This window comes from Benincasa hispida, chromosome 3 (assembly GCF_027475165.1).
Source record: "Benincasa hispida cultivar pf3 chromosome 3, pf3_genome.v1.1, whole genome shotgun sequence".
Lineage (NCBI taxonomy): Eukaryota > Viridiplantae > Streptophyta > Magnoliopsida > Cucurbitales > Cucurbitaceae > Benincasa > Benincasa hispida.
The window spans coordinates 757076-774019 of NC_143480.1; the positions used below are offsets into that span (position 1 = coordinate 757076).

At 36.5% G+C, this 16944-nt stretch overlaps 1 long non-coding RNA gene across 2 annotated transcripts; it reads right to left on the reverse strand.

The window, feature by feature from the left end:
- Window positions 1–252: 252 nt before the first annotated feature.
- On the reverse strand, window positions 253–14288 carry LOC120069784 (uncharacterized). 2 transcript variants are annotated; one of them, XR_016528722.1, is made up of 3 exons: window positions 13869–14288; window positions 13563–13770; window positions 253–918 (listed from the first exon to the last, which is right to left on the reverse strand). It is a non-coding gene; the product is annotated as an uncharacterized LOC120069784 (long non-coding RNA). The 2 variants fall into 2 exon arrangements; XR_016528721.1 differs by having other exon boundaries at window positions 253–4551.
- Window positions 14289–16944: the final 2656 nt, after the last annotated feature.

A 16944-nucleotide genomic window follows, 5' to 3' on the forward strand; every position in this document is an offset into this window, starting at 1 on the left:
GTTAACCTACGTGAGCATGCTTTTATCTTTGTTATAGATTTTAAAGTCTATCTCCTTTTATAACACTTATAAAAAGAAAATAAACCTATAACAAGCATCTAATATGCTTTACAAAATAATTATATAAACATTCATTTCATGCATTAATATAACAACGTATATAAAAAAAATGGAGTCCTACACATTCATACTATACATTATAACACTTATAAAATATTTGCAATGCATGCTACAAGCTTACCTATGATGAGATTTTAAATTTGCATGGCATACAATATGCACACAATAGATAAATTATTTAATTCATATATTCACAATGCACAATTAAATAAATACACTAAAATGGACCGGTTTTGGCATCCTAAGCTAGCTAAAAACTAAAATTATTACAACAAAAATAGAAAACAGCCTCGAATCGCCTCTGAACACTTCAAACCAGCTCAAATCACTTGAAGAATGCTTGAAGCGGCTTCAAAAACCCAAAATCCAGCAAAAATCGCCCAAAACCGGTCAAACCAATTGAACCAGACCGGTCTAGACCATCTGGACCGACTGAGCCACCAAACCGAACGCCCGGGTCAGACAGAGCAGGCGCTGAAGTGGGTCAAACTGGGCTGAGTCGCGGGTCATGGGACGGCTTGGGTTGGAGTGCTGACGCAATCATGGGCCATGCGGGACTTTGCGCCTAGATTGTCGAACGGGTTGGGCCGCGCGTGCTTGAGGCGTCAACAGGGCCGGTTAGTGGGTCAAAATCGGGTATGGAGTTGTTTCACGCATGGCCTTCACTTCGAGGGTTTGGCCGTCACTCTGGATCGGGTCAAGGGGTCGTGAACCGGGTCTAGCAGCTGAATTCAGGTCTGTGAGAATTTCTTCACCAAATTTGGAGTTGTCTTCTTTCTGAAACCGAGCAATTACAGCCTAAAAACAACTCTAATGACTCAAAAAAATTTACAAACCCTTCACGACACGTTAAAGCTCATAGAACATCCAGCAATTACAATAATTAATACACCCAAGAGAGAATTTGGATGCCAAAACCGAAATTATCCACTTTAGCACACAAACATTCATCACATGAATCAAAACCCACCATATGCAAAAATTAACCAAAATTGAGTACTTTAAGCATGCTTTGATACCAATTGATGGAACACATGCACAGCGGAAGGAAAATTGGATCTAAAGTACTATAATTAGGTTAATTTTGTAGAATAAGAATGCAATTAAAAACAAGTAAAGGGGAAAGAAGAGATTCAACTTTTGTAGACTCGAGTCTTCTCCAAATTAGCTCAAATCTTCTCACAAATAATTCGTAGACCATCACGAGAGTCTTCTCGACTATTCTCCGGCCTTAGAACGGGATGGTGGGATCTAGTGAGTGACTAATTTGGAGAGGAAAAGGTTAAGTCTTTAAGAAAAAATAATTATGAAATTATCAAATAATCTCATAAAAATCCACTTTAGCCAAGAAGCTTAAAATTCATTAAACTCTTCCTTTTAAAGACCATTTCATGCAAAATATGCAACTTTGAGTTTGATGAGAACTTGACACTCAAAAATGCCAACTTTAAGTTTGATGAGAATTTGACCTCACTGAAATGGGAAGCTTATTGAGCTGGCGCTGTTGAGCCAACCCTCACCCATGTAAATCTAAGGATAATTCTTAATAAACATGAGTTCATAATTAGCTCAGAATTAAAGTCAAGTTACCTAGGTCATCGCTTTAAAACAGTCAGCCTTAAATAGTAAACAACGTTCCCATTAGAATCCAATAGAAAATGTTCGAAGAATCAGCTGCCTCTCATTATAAAGTAAGAGTGACTTATTTCTTAGTTCGATCTTATGCAAACTCATTGCATAGGACGCCCCCGCTCCTCATGTCAATACATGAATGAATCATGATCACTTCGTTTGTAGCACTTTACTACAAATTGTAACAACTACATAGTGAGTCGCATCCGATAATGTTACCAGAATAAGGTACTCAGCCTTATTTGTATACTATAGACCATTTTGGCTATTTACTGAACTTGATCCACTCTTATGTCTCCACATAAAGTTCAAGTATTCATATAATAGCTATGGATCTTTAGTTTATTGGATTTAGGTTCTTTCTAAAACGAAATGAGCAATGCATATATTCAATAACAACTTTATTGAATAAAACCTCATTAACATCTTTATTGAGAACAGAATAAGTTTATTCTTTACAAACCACGAGTTTTAGGACATAAAATCCAACAATTAGACATCATATATTTATTAAATAAATAAGATGTTTGTACATTACAATTAAAAACTATAGGACCCTACGAGATTTAGGGTACTAACCCCAACAATATATCCAATATTAACATATAGTTTGATATATACTATATGATAAGGTCGTAATTATGTGTGTGTGTGTATATATATATATATATGTTAAATATTTTATTAATTTTTTGAATTTAATTAAGGAGGGAGTTATAACTCCCTCCCCTGGTTTCTCTCTTCTGATGGAAGTGGGAGGTTATTGTGATTTTTCTCCCAAAAAGACATAGAGTGTCTGTATTGTATATTATCTCTTCCATGAAACAATCTAGGAAAAAATTCTCTCAAATCCTTCCTCTCCCTCTCTACCAAAATCATAGCAAAGCCCATACATTTTTGCTAATTCTCAACCCCTACGAAGAATACAAAGGAAAATCTTGTGGTGGTGACCATTTTCGTTTTCTGTTCATGAACACTCGTGGAGAAGAGATCATGAAGAATTATTGGCTTTAAGGGTAAGTATGATCCAAACCCTAACTCATCTTCTCTGTTCAATCTCTATAAGTATGCTGCAAAATTCTATAGAATGCATATTAAAATTTTATGTATTTTAATTATGTGAAATTTGAAAATTGGTAACGATCCCTGCTTCCGCTATGGACCTTACAGTCTTTCAACTTATTCAACCTCGGAATCTCCAAAACCTTTCGTAAATGTTCCTCTTGTTCTGCCTCCATCTTGGAATAAACCAAGATATCATTAATAAAAACTATAAAAAAGATGTCAAAAAACTCCTTGAACACTCTATTCATCAAGTCCATAAATACTGCATGAGCATTAGTCAAGCCTAACGACATCACAACGAACTCATAGTGTCTATATATAGACTAAAAAGCAAATTGAATGTCACTATCCTTAATCCTCAGCTAGTGGTAACCTGTTCGAAGGTCAATCTTGGAGGAAATTGTACCTCCCTGTAATTGATCAAACAAGTCATCAATCCTCGGAAGAGGATATCTGTTCTTGATGGTGACCTTATTCAACTTTCTATAGTCAATGCAAAGGCGTAACAAACCATCTTTCTTTTTCACAAAAAATACTAGAGTGCCCCAAAGTGACACACTTGGATTTATGAAACCCTTGTTGAATAGCTCTTGCAACTGGATCTTGAGATCCTAAAACTCTACTAGAGCCATTCTATAAGGAGCCTTCGATATAGGAGTTGTACCTGGCTCCAATTTTATAAAAAGTCTATCTCAGATACAGTGGTAAACCCGAAAGATCCTCTAGAAAAATATCTGCATAGTCCCTTACCACTGGCTCGGAAGTCAAGGCGAATTATCTTCTCTGGTATCAACTACACTGGCAAAGATACTCAACTTCTAGTTAGAGGGCGAGCACTTAAAGTCCTGCCCTAAACGACTTTAAGTGCTTGCCTTCTAACTAGAAGTCCATCTCAACTGCCAAGCAAAGTGTCTTTGTATTAGTGGTCAGTTTAAAGACGTACACAAAACCTCGTATCCTATCCTTTAAATCTTGGACGAATCTTTCTGCTCTCATAGCCTCTATAGAGATCAACTTGAGTTATAGGTCGATTCGGAGCTTTAGGGACGGTCTGGTTACCATCGACTCCCTTTTTCTGCACCCCTAAAGGGGAATGATCCTGAACTTATGGATGTTGCACTTGGGGGTCATGAACCCCTCCTTTAACAGTCTTTCTTGCTATGAGCTTAGGTACCATGTCCTATCATGAACTCACAAATAAGCTCTCTATCTTTGGGTCTTTCTCAAAAAGACATGCTACTGAAATATTACATCACTAATCTCATATATGTACTGAAAATTTTCATTAGTAGGACATACCTGGCAATGATGAGGAATCCGTTACGAGCCACAAGGACTATCTAGTCTTACATAGTAAGTCAGTCTTCAAAACCCAAAACATGGGCTCTGATACCAACTGTAATGACCCGACCCCCTAGGACTCAAGCTAGATCATTACTAAACGCATGCATGCATTGAAGTTAAAACGCCATCCTTTTTATAGTGAAATAAATGCTAAATAAATAAGGTAGATTAGAAGATGTTCATTAAATTCAAATGATAGGGTACCCAAAAGTCATAAACGAAAATAAATAATTCTGAAAACAAATCTCAACAGTAAATTCCAAATACCAAAACTAAAAGTGAATAAAAACATAAAGGAAATCTTAAAACATGAGTGGAAGATTAAAACTGGTCCCTAGTGGCTCGTTCAATGATTCCTCTTGTCATTTGTCAGTGCGTCCTTGCCCTTACCTGAAACATAAACATGAGAAAGGGTGAGTATAAAATACTTAGTAAGTAACCCCGCCACTGGGGTCAGGCTAGGCATCTATGTCCTCTAGATGCCTACTTCTGGTGGAGCATATAAACTTCTCTAGTCCTCATAGGGCACATACATACATGAATTATTGCATTTCATCCTACTATAGTTAAGTATACCCACTACCTCTAGTAAGTCCTGTAGGATGCACAACCTCTAATGAACCCTGAAGGAGACACCACCTCTAGTGAATCCCAGAGGAAACACAACCTCTGATGAATTCCGAAGGAAAGCACCACCGCTAGTGAATCCTAAAGGAAACACGACCTCTGGTGGATCCAAAGGAAACCACCACCTCTAGTGAATCCCGAAGGACACACAACCTCTGGTGAATCACGAAGGAAAGTACCGTCTGAAGAAATCTAAACAGAGATCTCTATGAGCAGTGGAAGTGGATCATTCCAAATCCCATTCGGAACGAACACAAACAAATACAATCAAAATGGAAACGAATAGATTATGCATAAATCAAAATTACAGCATGCTATAAGAAGATAAAAGGGATAGAGTATGCATACCTTTGAAGAACTCTTCATCAAGTATCCCTCGTTCAATGTCCCATGCATCCAACGATCCACTCGAACGCAACAAACAGAACAACCAACAACACGAACAACTGGATGCACCTCGAACCCAATCGAGTCCAACTCAATCCACGAACGAAATTAGAACACCACCACAAGTGTTATCTTGGTATCTAGGAGTTATGGGCTCTATATGATCTTGGATTGAGGAAAACAGGAGGTAAACGATCGGGTAAATGGGAGATGAAGACTGTCTATCGTATAGACAATTAACTCGATCGTTTAGAAGATGAAGCCTATCGTATAGACTTTACTACTCGTCGTTTAGCAACAATCAAACGAGTAACTATCGTATAGTCAACTCTTAGCTCGATCGTTTAGACTCTCAACACTATCGCTTAATAAAAACACTTTTTACTTGATAGCCTTTTGTGTGTGATTTTTCCGAAAGAATCGACTGCTAATTTTGGAAAACAATTTTCCTTTTTTTTATCTCACGATTACCATAACTTTCAATGACCTTCCACTCAATTCGGTTATTAGAGAAAAGAAATTAATTATCATATAATTAATATATTATAAATAAATATGATAACCAACTTATCATATTATATTTATAACCTATAGTTTTAGTATTTCATCATATGAAACATATAAATCATATTCCTTTTTCTATTTTATGGTATTAATATAAATCATATTTGTATTAATTCCTCCAATTAATGTATCTAATACATCATATCAATTATATCACATATGATTGAATTTCCTCTTGTTAATTTGAATACTTCAAATCAACCCAAAATTTGATTCTCAACTTGAACTCATTAAGCTACCAAGTGGACCTCATGGACCTGTAGCTTGAAGCTCAACGATACGTGAATAACTGACTAAACTTTTTAATCACAAGATCCATCATCCGTTAACTATTGGTCACTCCATTAAAGACTGACAGTTGCACTCTTTGTACTACAAATATATTTTTGTGTCCATATGATCAATTAACAGTGTGATGACCCTTCACAAATCGCTCGTAAGTACAGTTGGGCCAATTTACCCTTTTTCCTCTGGTCCTAGTTGAACCGGAGAGAACAAAATTCATACCGGTGTCATATAATTACTTAGCTGAGTGAGATATCAAAGGATTAGGTAAGTTCCATCATATAAGCAGGCCCGACAAAAATCCTTGTATAGCCTCTTCGATTTCTCGAAAGAGAAATATGACCAGTTCGAATGCCTCTGACCTGCTTTCAAAAAGTGAACTAACAAAGTTCTTGAATGGGCTTTCCTCTTTCTCAAAGAGGTAGCCTAAGATTGGGAGAACAGTGTAGCCTAGATCTCTTGCATACTTTAACTCCTCGCTATAGTAGACTCCAACAAATTCCCCGGTTGGAAAGATGAGTGTTTCATTCTTGTCTCAATAGCAAAGAAAGGACCTCTTCAGAGTCTTCGGACATACCATATATGCCTCAATAAACCCAAAGATGCTATCTAATTCCATGCCTTCCAGATTACCATGCCAAACAGGAACACCACCAGGTATTGGAAATTCCTTCATTACAAAGGGATAGAGAGAGTTCACATCGTAGTAGTAAAGGTTCTCTCCATAAGGAATGTATGTATCTGTACGACCACCATAGTATGCACGCCTGATAAAGTTGTCTTCATTTTGGGTTGGGATGTGGATTGGCCAATTAGATACATCGTAGTATTTCATACGATAGATGCTTAGAACAAGGGAAGAAAAGGTTATCTTGCATTCTATGTCAATAGTGTACAGCTTCCTTCCAATATATCTCTTGTGCTTTTTGCATTACACCTCCAAGTAGCAGGATATCCTGCTTCATATAGTCTAACAAGTCTTTTTTCATTCTTGACAGATTTTCAGGTGTTACCTTATCATATTGAATATGTTGAAATGTCTTAAATCTGTGTGTTGGCGCTTCGAACAACCAAGTACGGGGGTCTCGCTATATAAACTCTCTAACCCTAGAGGCACCATTTTGATGTAATTTCTGAAAACATTCTCTCTAATAATATTGTTCTCCCTCTGCCCGTGGATGTAGCTAACACACTGTTAGTGAACCACGTATATCTATGTGTCGATCTTCTCTATCTCTACGTTATTTTTGTATTTTTTTTTAATTGTCGATTTCGTAACAAACTGGTATTAGAGCCTTGTTAGGGTTTTTTCGAAATTCTGCATTTGTTTGACAATTAAAGATGTCTGGCGTGAATGTAAAGATCGACAAATTTACCGGGAGGAACAGTTTTGGTTTATGGCAGATCAAAATGTGATCCCTGCTAAAGCAGCAAGGGCTGTGGACACCACTGACAGGTAAGTCAAAAAAGGCTGCCATGGATGACGAACAGTGGCAGACTCTTGAGGAGAAGGCTTATTCGACGATCATGCTATGTTTGGTTGATGACGTTATCATCGAGGTCACAGATGAAGAAACTGTCGCTGGTCTTTGGTTGAAGTTGGAAAGTCTTTACATGACGAAATCTTTAACCAAGAAGTTGTTTCTGAAGAAACGTTTGTATCATCTACGTATGCAGGAAGGTACGTCTCTACGAGACCATCTTGATCAATTAAATAAAATTTTATTAGATATGTGTAACGTAGAGGTTAAGGTTGACGATGAGGATGCTGCCCTAATTTTATTGACATCTTTGCCCCCGTCATATGAGAACTTCGTTGACTCGTATATTGGAGGAAAAGAAACTATGACCTTAGAAGATACAAAGTCCACGTTGCTTATGAGAGAGGATCGTCAAAATGTAGAAAGTTTAATTACAAAAAGTCAGGCATCTGGGTTAGCTGCTACAGGAAGCAAGGGACATAAGAATTCTGGTAAGTAGAAGTCGAACCAGAATAAAAAGTCTTCGAAGTCAAAGGGTTCTAGGTCAGATGATATTTGTAACTACTATAAAGAAAAGGAGCATTGGAAAACCGAATGTCCTAAGATAAAAAGGAATCAGGAAAAGAAGGAAAAGAGTGATAAAAGGGAAGCATCCACCTCTGTTGCGATCAACTTGAGTTAGATTCTGAAGAAGTCGAGATCGATTCTAAAGGAGATCTAGCTTTAGTTGTGAATGAACATTCACATTCTGATGATGTGTGGGTTCTTGATTCTGGGGCATCTTATCATATGTGCCCAAATAGAGAGTGGTTCTCAACTTATCAGCAAATAGATTGAGGGAATGTTAGCATGGCTAATGGTGTTGTGTGGAAGATAGTTGGAATCGGCTCAGCCAAGATACGAACACATAATGGTGCCTTCTACACTTTAAAAGAGGTTAGGCATGTTCCACTAATGAAGAAGAGTTTGATATCCTTTAGTGTACTCGATAGCAAGGGTTACAGTTTTGAAGGTAAAAGTGGAACAATGTATGTCTATAAGGGTTCTGAGGTAGTTCTGAAAGGCATAAAGCGTGGAACACTGTATTTTCTATTAGGTTCCACGATAACAGGTTGTATTGTTGTTGCATCGTCGGTCGTTCACAAGGATGATATGACTATGTTATGGCATATGAGACTTGGTCATATAAGTGAAAAAACGATGAAAATCCTTAAAAAAGAGATCTTCTTTGTGGGCACAAGGTGCAGGATTTTGAATTTTGTGAACATTGTGTATTTGGGAAGCTCCATCGCAGCAAGTTTCTAAGAGGTGTTCATCGTACAAAAGGGACACCTGATTATATTCATTCAGACTGTTGGGGACCTTCCAAAGTTGAATCTATTGGAGGTAGTATGTATTTTTTTGTCTATAATTGATGATTACTCAAGAATGACTTGGGTTTTTATGATGAAACATAAAAGTGAAGCCTTCAAGAATTTCAAGCAGTGGAAGATATTGATTGAAAATCAAACTGGGAAGAAGATCAAAAGGCTACGAACTGATAATGGTCTAGAATTCTGTGGATCCAAATTTAATGAGTTCTGTAAAGCTGAAGGGATTGTTCGCTATCACACTGTTAGGAATACTCCACAATAAAATGGGGTTGCAAAACGTATGAATCAAACGTTGTTGGAGAGAGCAAGATGCATGCTCTCTAATGCAGGGTTGGTTAGAAGGTTTTGGGCAGAAGTACTAAATACATCATGTTATTTGATCAATCGTGGACCTCACATAGCTATTAATTGTAAAACACCTTACGAGGTGTGGTATGGTAAGCCTGCAGATTATTCTTTATTAAAAGTTTTTGGTCATACTGTCTACTATCATGTTAATGAGGGTAAATTAGAACCGAGAGCTAAAAAGGGTATATTTGTGGGTTTTGGGGATGGAGTTAAGGGATATAGAGTCTGGTCACCTTCTGAGAATAGAGTCATACTTAGTAGACTGTGATATTGGATGAAATTTTCATGCTTAACTCAACTACAAAGCCTTTTGTGACGTCTACTGATGTGGGAGAAAGTAGTAGTGTTGATAAACAGGTGGAGATGAAATTCACTTCAGTTGTGAATGAATTACAACATTAAGGTGGAGAAGATCAACACGTTACTACAGAAGCTGATGTGCAACCAGAAATTAATGTGCCTAGAACGTCAGAAGTTGCTTTGCCTAAGAATTCTAGATCACGAGTAGATCAATCGAGTATAGCTCGTGATAGAACTAGAAGAGTTGGTGTTGGACCTCCTGTGAGGTATGGTTTTGAAGATATGGTAACTTTTGCGTTGCAGGTTGCTGAAGAGGTGGATCCTCATGAGCCATCCACCTATAGAGAAGTTGTGTCATGTGGTGAGTCTGCTAAATAGCTTGCTGCTATGGGGGATGAGATGGAATCTCTTGACAAAAATCAAATTTGGGAATTAGTTAAACAACTTAAGGAGAGAAAAATAGTCACCTGTAAATGGGTCTTCAAGAAAAATGAGAAAATATCACCTTCAGGGGGCATTAAATATAAAGCTCGAGTTGTTGCTAGAGGGTTCACACAAAGGGAAGGAGTTGATTATAATGAGATCTTCTCACCAGTAGTCAGACATACTTCTATCAGGGTGTTACTAGCTATAGTAGTACATCAGAATTTGGAACTTGAACAACTAGATGTGAAGACAAATTTCTTACATGGAGAGTTGGAGGAAGAGATTTATATGACCCAACCAGATGGGTTCCAATGTCCAGGTAAAGAAGATTATGTTTACAAGTTGAAGAAATCTTTGTATGGGTTAAAGCAGTCTCCAAGGTAGTGGTACAAACAATTTGACAGCTATATGATTGGACTTGGCTATAACAGGAGTCTGTATGATTGTTGTGTATATCACAACAAAGTTGATGATGGTTCGATGATTTATCTATTTTTATTTGTAGATGGTATACTCATAGTTGCAAAGTCCAAGTCTGATATTCTAAAATTGAAGAATCTTCTTAGTGTTGAGTTTAATATGAAGGATTTGGGTGTTGCTTAGAAAATTCTGGGTATAAAGATTTATAGGGACAAAGATAAAAATAAGCTCTTCTTGTCACAGAAATGATATATTCAAAAAATATTGTCCAGATTTGGTATGTCATCAGTTAAGCCTATAGATACTTCTAGTGCTGTAAATGCTCATTTGTCATATGTGTTTTCACCACAGTCTGAAGCTGAGAAGGAGTACATGTCTCGAGTTCCTTGTGCTAGTGCAGTGGAAAGTTTGATGTATACTATGGTCTGTACTAGGCCTGATCTAGCCCATGCTGTTAATGTTGTCAGTAGGTTCATGGGTCAACCTGGGAAGGAGCATTGCCAATCCGTTAAAAGGATTTTTTGTTACCTTAGAGATACATCTGATGTTGGTCTGATTTATGGGAATTGTACAGAGTGTTTGGTGATCGGTTATTCTGATTCTGGCTATGCTGAAGATGTCGACAGTAGGAGGTCTATGACTGGCTATGTGTTCACTCTGGGTGGTTCTGTTGTTAGTTGGAAGGCAACCTTACAGCCTACAGTTACTTTGTCTACTACTGAAATAAAGTACATGGCCTTGACAGAAGCTGCTAAAGAGGAAATATGGTTGAGGGGGTTAGTTGGTGATCTTGGTTTGCATCATGACCAAGCTATTGTATATTGTGATAGTTTGAGTGCAATATGCCTAGCCAAGGATCAAGTTCATCATGAGAGAACTAAGCACATAGATGTAAGATATCACTTCTTAAGAGGTGAGCAGAGAGTTAAAGTGATGAAAATTGGTATTGCTGATAACCCTGCTGATATGTTCACCAAACCAATTCCACAAGGCAAGTTCCAACATTGTTTGGACTTGTTGAATGTTTTGAATTGTTAGTGATCCCTTTTGTGGGACACTTTGAGGCATGAGGGAGAAGTCTGGGTACGTCTGGCGATATTGATTTATGTTGCATTTGGTACATCTGTTATCTGGGAGAGAATTCAAGTCAAGGTGGAGATTTGTTGAAATGCCTTGAATCTGTTTGTTGGCACTTCGAACAACCAAGTACGGGGGTCTCGCTATATTAACTCTCTAACCCAAGAGGTGCCATTTTGATGTAATTTCTGAAAACATTCTCTCTAATAATATTGTTCTCCCTCTGCCCGTGGATGTAGCTAACACACTGTTAGTGAATCACGTATATCTGTGTGTCGATCTTCTCTATCTCTACGTTATTTTTGTATTCTTTAATTGTCGATTTCGTAATAGAATAAATCCTTTCAAACTAAGAGCTGGGCATAAATTTGTAGCTAGTGAGCTCAGTTTACCAGGGAGGAGATTCCAACAAGAGAATTAGGGTGCTAAAACAATAACTCAAAACCAACTTGCTGAAAACGGTTCCTGTCTGCTTTTTCTTTTTTTTTTTTTTTATCGAAATGAAATGGAAAATCTTTTTATTGTTATATGCCCTATACCCCAAAGATTTCTTTGGTAGATCCTAACATGAATTATGTACACAATGAGGATCATAATCATTGATACAGTTTGGGTACCAAGCTATCAATTCAATATATTTACAAAAAAACCTTCGATGTAGTGATGCAATTTTTATACATAATCAATCCTATTTGTTTTTGTTTATTATGAAAATGAATCGAAACCTATCAAATCTTTATATATATATCCTTTGAATTACTCAACTATATCCTATGAATTTCATTTCACACCGAAAATTATCCTAGGAAAAGTTCGAATCTGTTTCGTTCGGATATTGATCGGTCCTGGTTTGACATGGTTTATACGTTACTGGTTCCCGGAAGAGATAATATCTCCATTAGCTAAACCCTTTCTTACCCTGCCTTTGGACTCGTATTTAAGTACCATTGATTCCTCTAATGAACAATAAGTCATAGTCCTACAATGACTGAGTCCTCTTTTCCAAAGAGAGGGTGTGGCCACTATGTTCAAGACCCGGAATCAGTCCTTAAGGGAGCAATTTATCTACTTACCCCTGCTTCAGGGAAGGAGTGAATTCCGTTTTGTGTAGCTGAGTTCCCAGGTCTCCAATCAGACGAATCCCCAAAAAGGTAGGCTTGTTGAGTTAACAATCTGACCACTCTCCCCCATACTAATCAAAGGATCGCCCTCATGAGTAGGAGTTTCCAACTTGTTCAGGATTGAGGTCATGTCACCTATGGTCATCCTAGTGAGATGTAAGTCTCAATTATCAACGACGTTATATAAAGAGACTAATCATCTCGTGATCTGGTCTTATACAAAGCCTTTGTATAGGATACCCCCGCTCACATGTCTTCACATGAATGGTCAGGATCAGACCATTTGTAGCACACTTGTAACATCTACAAAGCGGGTCATATCCGTGGTGTCATCAAGATAAGGTATCCCCTTTATCCTTATACTATAGACCATTTAGGTTATTATTTAAGGCATGATCCACTTGTATGTCTCACATACATGCTTAAGTTACATGAAATAACCATGGATCTTAGTTTATTGGATTTGAGTAAATGCATATAAAATAACACTTATTTTATTAATAACAATGTGTATACATAAAGTTTACAAACTACGAGACCACTGGAAAAATTAGGACACCAATCCCAACACCACCTCTAGTAAATCCCGAAGGACACACAACCTCCAGTGGGTATCTAACTAATCAGTGAGGACACCATCGCGATCTCAACATCACAAGTATCATAACATGGTTCTAAAACATACATGTACGTAAAACTCATCAACCTCAAATCAAGCATAATCTCATAAAATAAAATATACTTTAATCATGCTAGCAATCAAACATATTTATGTGCATTTAGTCTTTTCAAACTTCAATCAATGAAGGCATACATAAACATCATACTAACTAATAATCCTCAATAAACCATAATTATCAATACCTGGCTCTAGTCTTTTCAAACCTTGGTCAATGAAGACATACATAAACATCATGCTAACCAATAATCCTCAATAAATCATAATTATCATTGTCTGGTCCTAGGACGGTTCCAGTAGTAATATTACTTACCTCAAATCGAAGTTCCAAAATTAACTTAAGCAATCAAACACCAACGACAACCTGAAATAACGTTCTTAACACAAAAACAATACCTAATTTATAACAACCTTTGATGAAAACCCTAAAATTCTAAATGCCCAAATGCTTACCCAAACTGTGTCGAAAACACCAAAAATTGACCCGCTAAACAGCAAACTAGTTCTACATCAACTGAAATCTGCAATCAAAATATCGTGGGCAAGTAAGATTTAATCCAAAAGTTAAGTGGCCATTCAACCAAAAGCCAAAATGTCACCATTTAAACTATGATCTTACTCCAAAATAAAGATTTCTGAGAAGTGTAGGTGGGTTGAATGGTGGCCAGATGACAACCCAAAATCGGCGACAAAGAGATCTACGGTAGAACAGGTTAGACGATGTGGCGGGACTGACGGCAAGGAAGAGGAAGACGAGGGTGAGACGACATGCGAAGGGCTGAGGCTAGACCATCGACATCAGGCTGAAGACTGGCTCGAACAGCGACTAAAGAACGGCTCCAGCACGCAGCGGCTAGAACTTCGACACCAAACAGATCTGATGCGTGTGGCTGGGCTGGACGTGCGGCAGATGAGACATGCGACGCGAGGGGGCTGGGTCGGCGATGGATATGGCCTACAGCGGTTGGGTTAAGATGAAGAAGATTAAGATTTGGGGGTGGGGGGTCTCAGCGGCTAGAAGAAGAAAGGGGGGAAGGGTAGGGAAGAGGAAGAAAAATAAAGAAAAATATAAAAATAAAATTAAATAATATATTTTTTTTTTTTTTATTCTTTTCCTATTCCATTTTATTCTATTAAATTTCTTTCTTTTCCAAATTGAATTAATTCCTGCCATTAATTTCCAAATTGAATTATGCGACATAGAAAGTCCAATTTCCACAATAGGCATTCGATAAACAATTAAATTGAAACATTCTCTTTGCAACAATTAAATTTCAGCAACTACATTTTAAATTTGCAAAATTTCAAAAACACCCTCAATTAATATAAATTACCAAAATTACATTACAATAAAATTTTGGGGTGTTACAGTGAGACACAAGAACCAATTTCGGCGGTGGACCAAAGGAATTGAGCATGAGACCTACAACGTTGGTTGACGCATGGATGAGATTTAGACAGAGTTGGCCAACGACAAGCAACAGAAACAAAAAGCCCAACGGACGTGAAAATGTGTGGACACACACGTAGATCTGGACAACTGAGACTGGAACGAGAGACCGATGGCACTGGGCTTCTGTTTCAAACAGTGACGTGGGCTGCGCAAAGATGCCGACGACTGATGGCTGAGGCACACCCCGCGACGACTGGACAATAGAATGGCAATAGAGGTGTTTGCTAACGTTTGTGGTCGTGTTCGTGGATTTAGGGTTGGTACTTCACGAAGTAGAAGACCCTTTTCTTCTTTTATTTTATTTTTAGTCTCTCTCTCTCACACACACACATATTTCTTTTACATGCACACATGCGCGCGCGCACACACACATATTTCTTTCATACACACACACATACATTTCCTTTTCCCTCTTTTCTTCCAATCAATTTAAATTCCTTAAAAAATTCCTAATCTCCAGATTAATTTATCCAACTTTCCTTAACTTAGATTCAAATTTTCAATTTTTTACAAATATCATTTAAATTAATTATCTTACCTCCCAAATTCAACTTTTTAGCCTCAATTTTAACAAAATAATGCCCAAATAATTCAAAATATTTTAATGAAAATTTCCTAAAAATTTCGGGATGTTACAAAATTATTTTCAACAAACACACTTTTGTGCAAATCTACAAAGAGGTCATATCTCTTCTAATAATCAAGGTAATCACCAATTTTTGTATTTATTTTCATTTTGATATTTTTTGTGCAACACCACATATGTTTATGATGGTTGCTTCTCAAATTTACTCTATTTGTAACTCTATGGTAAGGAGGCTTCAATTATGGATGGTACCCAAAATATAGATGTTGAGATTGAGATGGTTTATTATATTTGTTCTCCCTTCTTGCTACTTTGATAAGTAAAGAGGTGAGGATGGAGAGATTCGAGGAATTGCACGGTAAGATATGGGAATGCAACACACTCTTGAAAGAGGGAATATTATTTTCTTATGTAAGTTGATTTTCCGTGAGTTCTTGGAAATCCTTCATATACTTTATCTGTATTTGTTGTAAGTTCTCTCTCCCCTATTTCTTATTTTTGGCATAATGAAAATATTATATATATATATATATATATATATATATATATATATATAATTATTCTCTTCCAATCACAATGACAAAGTGAGAATCAAGATGAAGAAAAAATTAAGAAATTAAGGCAGAGAGATCGACAACCAGGAGTTGGGCTTGTAGGCAGCCATCCTTTAAAGAAAGTGTAATCATGGCATCAAAAATGTATCGGGACTCAAGTGATTCACCGAAGTGACGGGACCTTGAAAGAATGAACAAGATAATTAGGGGAAGATGGAGATATGGAGTGATAAGTTAGAAAATATGTATGGAAATATTATTAAATTAATTTAATATTCTAGTTTTTCTTTTTCAAAATCTTATTGTATATTCATTACTTATTCATATAAATTTCCTTTCTATTGGTTGTTGACATAATTTATGGGTTTACAGACAAATATAAGGGTATGTCAATAAACCATTTTCTCATTTTCTTAAATTAATAAAATAGAATACTTTTGTAATCTTATTCCCTTTTAGGGGCCAGTCTTAGATTTCTATGTAGTGGGCATCTAGATTATCACATTTATTTTGTGATATTGTAAAATGTCCGGGCATTTTGGGATTCCTGGCATTTTAGGATGCCCTTACCCGAGGGCATCTCAAAAGTTTTGGATACCCTCCTGAAATATGGGTTTTCCATATTCTCAAGTTGAGGAGACTCCAATTTGCTTTTTTGTCCTTCCTTTTATCTTTTATATATACTGTCACACACACATCACTCTTCATATGTATTATACAATTGAAATAAATACTGTCAACCATATATATCACTTTTTTTTGTCATATCATAGTTCTTAACTTTTTAAGCAAAATATTCGAATTCAAATTTAAATTAATATTTGTTTTACTACAAATACTTAAATTATAATATAATATTTTGTTGAGAAAAATAACATATAAAAATAATATAAAATTATAAATTGTATTACTTTAAAAAAGAAATTCAAATAGATAAAAACAAATATTTATATAAATTCAAATTATATTAAATTACTTATAAATTAATAAATAGTCGCAGGGACATTATTGGAACATTATATAAATTTAAGACATTTCTGAGTAAAAATTCAAAACAAACACAGTTATCAAAATACTCCCTTATATCTGAAAAAAAAAATTC